Raw genomic sequence first — 10,931 nt, forward strand, 5'->3', positions numbered from 1 at the left:
ATCTTCTAGTGTGCCAAAATAGAAAATGGAGGTGGGGTCCTCTAGAAATTCAGTGGAGAAAACTAAAGTACCTAAGCCTGAGGTGACTAAAGTGTACAAGAGAGGACATAGGCTTTTGTTTTCTTCTCATGGAGAGAAAGGGGCCAAGTTTTTTTCATCGACAAAGCAGGGACCGACAACGAAAGATAAAGACACAGTTGAGCATGAGTTTGAGCTAGTTGATTCAGAGGAAGAGGATCAGACTTCAAGCCTACAACAAACAATCAGAGATAAAGACTATCAAATAAGGGAGCTTGCAATCAATATGGAAAGATCAAAATATGTCATTTCATTCCTTGAGCGAGAGAATAGTCAGCTCAAAGCAAAGGAATTGATCATGGAAAAAGAACAAGCCAAGCTATTACAGCAGGTTGGAAAGGGCAAAGAGATCATGGAATCAATCGAGCCCGAAGGATCAAAAGGGAAAGGAAAGAGGAAAAGGCCAAGAACAAGGGGCCTAAAGAAGGCATTGCAAGAAGAGGAAGAGCACATTCTGTTGAATGAAGACCTAGACCTAGAGGATAGAATTGCTCTTGAGGTCCATCAAGACAAGGAATATTAGCTCAACAGGGTGAATGAACACTTGGAGAAGCTCCTTGAGAAGGAAAACAGAGATAATCATTTGCTCAGACATATGGCGCACCACTACCAGGCTCAAAACATGATCGCCAATGTCAAGGTAAAGCAGCTTGAAAACAAGCTCAAGGAAGCCAAAAAAGACCAAAAGGATGAGGGAAACTTGGAGATGCTTGCTGAAGCATCTATGAAGGTTTAAAAAACATATTTTTACACCTTCCATCCAATTTTGAGAAAATTCTGAGCACTTTAAGTTTTTTGAGAATTTTTGGTCTAAATTTAGAAAATCAGTGGCTCCAAAAGTGCAGCGCATTGGTGTTGCGGTTTTTCTCCAGGCCTCCATTTGGGGAAAGGTATACATTTTTAGAAATCTTGTGCCATCCTCTAAAAACCCATTTTCTCATATTTTTCATAGGTGGCTTAGTTTTGGAGAAAAGTGCAAAAAAGTGGCAAAAAACTAGCATTCTGGACCCTTTTTTGACAGGCACTGAACACAGGGAGTGACCTAGGGTGAATGGATTTTTGAAGGCCTTCCCATTGTCCAAATTCAAAAATTCAAATTGTTCTAGAAACCCAACTTTAAGGGCTAGTTGAAAGTTCTCTCAATTTCTCATTTTGACCCCTGGAAGACACCACAAAATCAGCTCAAATTCGGCACTGCATTTCTGCACTTTTCTGTGTTTTAACTTGTAAATTTCACTGTGTAAAATTTCTAGTTTCTAGTTTGACTTAGTCAAAGTCAAGATTCTCTATGTAATGGCACTAGTTTCGAGGCTAGGTGATGTAGGAATGAATAAATGTACATCATAGGTTGTTTTTTATGTTTATTATGCCTCATAAAAGAAGAAAACTCCTAAAAAAACTCTCCATGAAGTGTTTGAGCTTCACCTTCTCACTCTCACCTGTTGATTGATAGAATCTTGTAGTCAGTTCCTCCACCAAGGAATTCGACTCCTGAAGGTGGGAAAGTGGTCTAAGGGAGTCTATATGTATCATTTCTCTTGAGGAGGAGAGGGTTGAACTTTTTTTGAAGGAAGCTTGCATGTAATCATCTTTTCAGCTAATACAGAGACATGTTGCAGTTATTTTCAAGGAACTCTAGCCCAATGAGTTCATGGTGCTTGTACTTCATTCTATTTGTTTTCTAATGGTATAAACATCTTTATCTACATTATATCTCTTGTTTCTATGGATGCCTTACAGTAAAATATACATAATTCTTGTTTTACAAGCTCTATTATCTGCTTTTGTAGTTATGTTTGTCTTCCTAAGCTAATGAAATCATGTTTACTTATGATCATTAATTTCTTCTACACTTCCTCCTCTATACTACACTGAAAATATTCAAAATACACCATAGCTTATGATATCTAGCTCCTTCTCATATTTGCTCCTGCACTCCTATAGCCTAGACCTATTTGTGTCTCCAAACCCTAAGTTCAGCAAACCCTAAAACCCAAATTTTCACAAACAAAAAAATAATACACACATCTAGCCTGAAATTCATTTGCTTTAAAGTCATATCATTGATAAGAGACTTAGAGAGATCCCTCTCATGCTCAGTAGGGTTAGCTACTGAGCTGAAGTGGTTTGAGTTTACCCTTCCTCATTTCCTTTTCAACGTAGGAGATTGTAAGGACTAACATTTTTGGCGTTGTTGTCGGGGACCCATTATTAAATCATTCCTAGGAAATATCTAAGAGCTTTCAAAGAACTAGTTTTGTAGTTCACAACTTCGAGTATTCAAGGATAGGATGAATTCATAAATTTCATTAGTTTAGGGTGTATACATTCTGGCTTCCAAAAGGCATACCAGGTCAAACCCTAACGCAAATCCACCCTTCATTGTTGAAAATCCAGAAAGACTACTCAGAAAACTTAGATTACCCATCACTAAAAGTGCAATTCAAAAAATTAAAAGAACAACCTCTCTTCCTAAAAATTTGTTTGCCTTTGAGCAAATTCCTTTTAATGAGGAGATATAATTATCTCTTTCCAAGTCGAATTCTGAGTCCTGTATTTCTGAAGTGACATTAGAGTCTTTAAAGGTTGAAACTCACTCTATTTCTTCAGAATATAAGTCTACTAAAACTAATCATGAACTATGGTTGAATTTTGACAAGCTTCAAATCCTTGCTGACCAACTCTAAATGACTACTGAAAAATATTTTGTTCAATATCAACTTGAATACTTGGCCACTGCTTCATCTTCTGTTTTGCCTCTAATCACATCTACTACATCTCCCATGACTTCAGTTTCCTCATCTTTCATACCACCTCCATTTGTTCCATATTTGCCTTTACAACCAATTGTAGTAATTCCGCCACCCCCATCAGTATCATCATCCTTGCTTACACAGTCCATTGTATCACCTCCATTATCTCCAGTAGTCATGGTGAGATTTTCACCTCTCTTACTGCCTGCTCAACTTGCTACTTTGCCTCAGAATTATGGTCAAAGACTCCCATTGTTTGATGGAAGTGCAGAAATTACAACTCAGAAGCATGTTAACAAGTTAATATATTTCATTGATTTAGAAGAAATTGATGAAGATAATGCCAATATGAGGATTATATCTCAAAGTTTCTTAGCAGATGTTAAGAAATGGTTTCGAAGTATGGTTGCTAATTCTGTTAATAGTTCTCAAAGATTGATTGAATTATTCTTAGCTCGTTGGCAAGAGAAGAAAAATCCATTACAGATATTGGATGAGTATAATTCAATGAAAAGGAACTCAAATGAAACAGTTCAAGAATTTACAGGAAGATTCAACACAATGTACAATTCCATACCTGATGATATGAAACCTCCTCTTGGTCTGGTTCTTCTTCATTATCCTGACGCTTTCGATCTAGACATGGCATACCAGCTGAGAGAGAGAGATGTTACTACTCATGAAGAGATGCAGCAGAATGCGGTCAGTACTGAAGCCAATTTGCTCATCAAGAAGTCAAAATCAAAGCCAGAGAGGACTAAGAAGAAAGTTGTCTTTAAAGAAGAGCCTACATCATCTTCTGATGTAAAGCTTGACAATCTGATAAAAACTATGGAGAGGATGATGGATAGAATATCCATAACTGATCGACAAGTAGAACCTTCAGTGAGGAATCCTAACTTTCATGGATAGCAACAACAACAGTTCAGAAATCGACAGAAAGAGCAGTGAAACCAAGATCCTCAAGGTCAAGTAAGAGCTCCATTTCAACAAAATTATACTGAAGGCCAGGAAGAAGATGAAGAAGAGATTGTAGAAGCAAATCACTTCTTTCAAGAAGATGAACTGCCTACTTTCCTAACAGAAGAAGATCAATTTTCGAAAGATTCTCTCATACCAAGTGATCAGCGATTTGTGCTTGCAAGTGACAATCTGTGGGTTGTTCAAACTAAAGAGTACCAAATATGATATCAGAACTCCCTTATCCATATTCAAAAGCCGTACAATTTGAGGAATATAAATGTACCTGTTACTCTAACTCAGAAAAGACAAAATGTACAAAAAGAAACACCAAGCAAGGAAACTACTCCTGCAGGTCAGAATAAAGAGAAGGACACTGGCATACTGAATCGAGATAGAACAAATGAAGCCTCTACCAATAATGTGAGGAAAGATAAAGAATTGCAAATTGAAAGCCACAAGAAGGAGTCTCAAGCTAAAGGCCAAATAGAAAAGAAGGACTTCGCTACAAAAGAGGTAGAAAAGCAATCTAATCTTTTTAGTTTGAAAAATGAAATTTCTAAATTGAAGATTATTATTGCTCTCACTGAATTAGTGAGGAATGACAAATATAAATTTCATATTGCAAATATTCTTAAGGCTCACAAGATGTATGATACAGTTAATGTAGTTGATGATGAGCTAGCAATCCTTTTTGGTCTGGCCTTAGAAGGAGCTCCCGAATATAGTGAAATCCCTCCTTTTTATCTGAGTCTTAAACTTCATGATTTTACCCTTCATAATGCCATGCTAGATTCTAGCGCCTCACATAATCTTATGCCTAAAGCAATCATGGATAAACTAGGACTGAGCATCACCTGACCCTACCATGATCTTTATTCCTTTGATTCTGAGAGAGTGAAGTGGCTTGGCGTCATTAAAGGCTTGGTAGTGTCCTTGGACCAAATCCCAGCCAAAAATGTACTCATGGATGTAGTAGTTGTTGATATTCCTCCTAGGTTTGGCATGTTGCTTTCAAGGTCTTGGGGAGCAAAACTAAAGGGCACTCTGCAGCTTGACTTTTCATATGCCACTATCCCTATTATTGCTCAGCTCCGGCAACTTTATAAGGAAAAGAAGATGAAATTTATGATCAACAGTAAGGAGAAGCCAATCAACCATCCTATACATGTTGTCCATACTAATCTTGATTATTTCATTTTATTTAGCGGTATAAATTCTGTTGATGATGAAAGTCAAGTAGTGGAAATTTCAGAAGTTCCCAAGGTCATGAGCAGCATGCATGAAGTTATTACAGTAGAAGGTAAAGAGGTTAGTGAAGAGTGTTTGCAGCCAAAAAATCCTATTGAGGAAATTGAAAGAATAGTGCAGAAAACAGAAAGTTTTGAGATAGTTGGTCAAATTCCTAAAAAGAAAATAGTTCAGTCTTCAGAAATCCTTTTTCCGGATGAAGAAAATGGTCTTTGGACCATGGAGTTCGATGGTGCATCGGGAAGAGAAGGAGTAGGGATTGGTGTCTGGATACATGGTCCATTACATCAGTCAAATAAAATCCCTCGAAATGTGAGAATGAGTTCTTACAAGTTGGCTTTTGAGTGTTCAAACAATGAGGCAGAGTATGAGGCATTGATTGTTGGCCTCAAAATTCTGAAAAAGTTGGGAGAAAAAAATATTTTTGTTTATGGCAACTCCAAATTAGTAATCAAACAAGTCAAAGGGGAATACCAGGCCAAGCACCAAAGAATGAGAGCTTATCGCAATGCTGCACTTGACATCCTCAAGACTTTTCATAATACACTTTGTCTCTTATTCCCAGAACTCAAGATGTCATAGCTGACTCACTCACCATTGCAACAAGTATAGTGAAGATCCATATTCATCCTAATCAGAAGTACTCCATCCATGTCAAACATTTCCCAACTATTCTTGATAACATGAGATTTTGGCAAGTGTTTGGGGATGATAAACAGATAGACAGTTTTCTGCAATTGGAAGGAGAATTTCAGAGTTCTCACATTGATGATGCATACAATTTGAATGATCCAGACATCCACTAAGCTGAGATTGAATTATTACAGCTCAAGGACAACAACGTTCCAAGAGGTTTGGTGCCTTTGGAAGAGTTATTTTACTGTGATGATGTCGCCAAGAACCCCACCATGGTTCCTACAGAAAAAGCAGTTGAATATGTAAATAATCCTAAAATGGTCAATTTATCAAAGTCCTTATATCCTAAAACAAAAAGTGAGTACATATCTTTAATGAAAGAATCCGCTGATGTATTTGCTTGGGATTATTCAGATCTGAAAGTTTATGACAAAAATATCATTTAGCACACCATTCCTATTAAGCTCGATCATAGGCCATTTCGCCAAAAATTAAGGAGGATCAATCCTAAGTTGCTTCCATGGATTTAGAAAGAGGTAAATAAGCTTTATAAGTCTAGAATCATAGTTGCTATTCGATTTTCTGAATGGATGTCTAATCTAGTGCCTGTAAGAAAGAAGATCGGGGAAATTCGTCTATGTATTGATTTTCGAAATCTGAACAAGATGTCCTTGAAAGACAACTATCCCCTGCCCAAGATGGATCACATACTACAAAGGGTAGTTGGGTCCTCTAGGATGTCATTGCTAGACAGATACTTTGGATACAACCAAATTCTGGTACACAAAGATGGTCAGCTCAAGACAGCCTTCACAATGCCATGGGGTACATTCATGTATGCCAAGATGCCTTTTGGGTTGAAGAATGCAGGAGCTACTTTTCAACGGGCTATGGACATATATTTTTCCAATGAAAAAGATGTATTTCTAGTTATCTATTTAGATGATCTTACAGTGTTTTCAAAATATTATGAAGATCATTTAAAAACTGTTTTTCATAAATGCAGAAAATTTAGCATCTCACTTAACCCAAAGAAGAGTTTGTTCACCATGGAAGAAGGTAATCTATTGGGACACATCATCTCTAAAGATGGAATCTACATTGATCCTGCAAGAGTGGAGGCCATTCAACAATTAGACTTCCCAAGGAACAAGAAAGAGATTCAGTCTTTCAATGGGAAAATCAATTTTCTGAGAAGATTCATTCCTAATCTAGTTGAGCACTTGAAAGAAATGACAAACATGTTGAAGAAGGATAGTGAGGTAAAGTGGTATTTAGAGGCTAAGAAATCATTTCATGCACTGAAGCTTGCATTATCTACTGCTCCTATTTTTATTAGCCCAGATTACACTTCAGATTTCATCATCTTTTCCTTCGCCTCTAAGCATACATTAGCAGCAGTCCTATTGCAGAAGAAAGATCAGAAAAATGAGCAACCCATAGAATATTTTAGTTGCACTATAAGAGATGCATAACTAAGATACAATATCATCGAAAAGTAGGCCTTGGCTTTGGTGAAAGCTCTCAAGGATTTCTGAGTTCATATTCTGCATTCTCACACCATTTCTTATGTTCCTACTACAACAGTTAAAGAAATTCTTGTGCAGACAGTTCCTGAAGGCAAAAGAGGAAAGTGGATTACAACCATGCTAAAGTATGACTTGCAGATAAAGTCTACAAAGCTCATCAAATGACAAGGTTTAGCTAAACTCATTGCTAAATCAAATCTACATGCACTAGACATCAATTTGATTGCTACACTTTCTAAAGAATAAGAAGAAGAAAATCCATTCCTGCAAGTGTCAGATATGTTCATGTACTCACCTTGGTATTTTTACATTCTCTATGTCCTACAAGACTTGAATCCCCTGCCGGAAGTCCCCAAAGGTAAAGCTAGATCACTGAAAATGAAGGCTTCTAAATATTGCATTCTAGATGGTGTTTTATTTTGGAAAGATCCTGGTGGTGTGCTGCTGAATTGTTTGGTAGAAAATGAAGCTATGTCATGAAGGATTTCCATAAAGGAGACTGTGGTAGTGATCACTTTTGGAAAACTACAACAAACAAGATTTTAAGAGTTGGCTTCTATTGGCCCACCCTCTTTTCTAATGTATACAAAACAGTCATGAGCTGCCATGAATGTCATATTTTTCAAGAAAAGAGAAAGATTTTTCCATTACCACTACAACCCATTTTAATTTCAGCACCTTTTCAGTAGTGCGGTCTTGATTTCATTGACAAAATCCATCCTTCATCTTCAACACAACATAAATGGATATTGACAGCCACTGACTACTTCACAAAGTGGATTGAAGCAATCCCAACTAGACAAGCCACTGATTCTGTCATCATTCAATTCATTGAGTCGAATATTTTGTCTAGATTTGATTGCCCACAGAAAATAATTACTGACAATGTTGTTGATTTCAAGTCAAAAAGAATGGTGGACTTCTATGCCAAATATCATATTGTGTTAGGACATTCTACTGCTTATCATCCACAGGGAATGGTCTTGCTGAATCTTCCAATAAATCCTTGGTTAACATCATCAAGAATGTTATAGAGGTGAACGAGAAGAACTGGAATAAAAATCTCATCAATGCCTTGTGGGCAGACACGGTCAGCACTAAAAAATCAATAGGTATGTTCCCTTTTTAGCTAGTGTATGGAGTTGATAAAGTGTTTCCTTTATCTCTTGTTGTCCCAGTCATGAGAATTTTGCAGGAATTGGATAGTGAGACTAATGACATACAAAGGAGGATAAATCAGATGATTCATTTACAACAGACAAGGGAAGAGGTTCTTTAGAACACATCCAAACTCCAGGAGAAGATTAAAAAGATTTATGATCGCAAGACCAAGGAAGACAATTTCAATCTAGGAGATGTGGTTCTTCAGTGGGATGCTACAAATGAAGAAAAGGGCAAACATGGTAAGTTTGAAAAATTATGGAAGGGACCTTACAAAATTTTTGCTTTTAGAGGAAAGAATGCTTCCTTATTGGAAGAAATGGATGGAAGAGATTATTTAGGAGGAGCAACCAATGGTAGGCTTCTCAAGCACTACTGTGTCTGAAAAAAGTCCTGAAAAATCATCATCACTGTATATACGAGTGTGTATTTTATTTCTAGCAATTTAGGTCATTGTCTAGGAGTTTGAAGCTTGAAGTGAAGGCCCTAAGGCTTCTTAGGTCAGCCACTGTTATGCTTTTTATTTCACTTTTCAGTTTTTGTTATGTGAAAAAGTCAGTGAGTTTTAAGTCAAAGGTCTCCTTTCATGCATGTTGACTCCATTGCCCAATGGATAAGGCTACTTGGGCTACAGTGTTCTTGACACCTCCAAGGAGATGCCATCCCTAGTTGGAGCAAATGTTAGTGTCAGTCTTGTTAGCCTATCACTTGGATCAAATATGCTTTTACTATGCTTGTCGAGACTATCAAAATCAAATTTTTTATGTCACTAGGTTTACACAGCAAAAATTGGTCACTGTTTCGTCAATCTAGAGATGAGGTCAATCTTTTGGAAATTCACTCATCTTGGTCACCTATCACACTTTTATTGAGGTGTCATAATAAAAACATGTCAATCGTCATCATCATTCCATTTAGTCTCAGGTCATTCATTAGGTCGCCAGGGTTTCCAAGGTCCATCACTCTCATGAATAAATCCAGTAGTGAATAGAGCATAACAAGCAACTCTTGGGTATTGATTTATGAATTTTCACACATTCATCATGTTCTCATGTCAAAAATTTCCATAAGAAGGAGTTCCGACACTCAGGAAAGTAAAAGGCAGCTCAAGTTTCCAGTGGTAAAGGTAACTATGTTTTCATAAGTGAAAAATCAATTTCTAAAGGATGGTGGGTCGCATTTCTTTTTTAAAAAGAGAAATTTTTTTCCCTATATAAACTCAAAAGCCCCCAAACTTGGTTCATTTACCTCCTATTCACTCTTCAGTATCAAGCTATCCTATCCAAGAGAGTTAAAAAGTGAGTTTCCTAAGAAAATTTGGCAAAAATCTTGAGGTGTTGCGCTCAAGAACAAAGCACTACGCTCAGAGCAGAGGCGTTGCGCTCAAAAGAACTGCGCTGCGCTCAGGACAGAGTGCCCAAAATTCACCCAAAACTCTCCCAAATTTCATTTTTTTGCTTGCAAGATTAATTTCATTGATTTCCAAGCCAAGAGACAAGTAAGTACACCATAATTATCCCTCATTTTCTTTTCCAAATTCATCTCATGTCAGTGATTCTTCAAATTAGGGTTTGTAGTGAAATTTTGCATGGGAAATGATAGGGTGATAATGGAAATTTTTATTTTTGGTTTCTAACACATGTAAAATGTTGTCCTACACCTCCATACAAGTTTAATAAACCATTTTAACCATTTAATCCACCTCAAAACAAAGTTTTACCCCTCAAAAAGAAAAACCCTAGCTCATTCCTAGAGGTTTTTGGGCATTTTTCATGACAAATCCTGTTTTTCCTCCTTGAAATTAGATCACTCTTCCATTGTTTCTTCACTCATTTTCATCAGCCTCCAAAGTTCGTATCCACATTTTTCAAACCTCCTCTATCATTTTGTCAAAATCCACCTTCACATCACTTCATTTCCATTCATACCTCACACTTTATTTTTCATTGCCTAATGCTAGGGTTTTTTGTCATCATGGTGGCAAAATATTCACTAGAGAGGGAAAGACATCATAAGGGAGGGAAGATCCTCATATATGAGCCATCAAATTGTAATGAAATCAACTCCTATCCTTTCATCAAATAGTGCTTCGAGGATGTACATTGCTTAGAGTTTTGCAAAAGAGTGAGTGAGGTTGGGTTTCATGAACAATTAACAGATTGGGTGGCAACTCAATTGAAGGGTGAAAGTGTTATCATCGCTGGTGTTGAGTTCATTTTTTTAGTGGCCTCCATCTCACTTGCAACAAGGTTATGACAAAATGGTGACTATTGGTTCAAAGGAATGACCCTAGATCTTGAATACTACAAGCCTTTCTTAGAAACACCATATAGGGAAAAAAAATTGCTCACATTATGCCTTTCAGATACTTATTGGAGAAATATGCCCCTTTAATGAAGATTGTCATGAATTTTTTTACATGTGAAGGAAGATTCTTCATGTTGTATGCATATCATATTCTCCTCTTGATGCATTTCACCTCTCAAAAGCAACTCAACATGTGTAACTACCTATCAAGGAGCACTTCCAAAATGTCGGAAAAGATACAATTGAAGAACAAAGA

The sequence above is a fragment of the Pinus tabuliformis genome, chromosome 5_2 (assembly GCF_031772625.1).
Source record: "Pinus tabuliformis cultivar Carrire ecotype Pingquan chromosome 5_2, CPIR1, whole genome shotgun sequence".
In the NCBI taxonomy this organism is placed as follows: Eukaryota; Viridiplantae; Streptophyta; class Pinopsida; order Pinales; family Pinaceae; genus Pinus; species Pinus tabuliformis.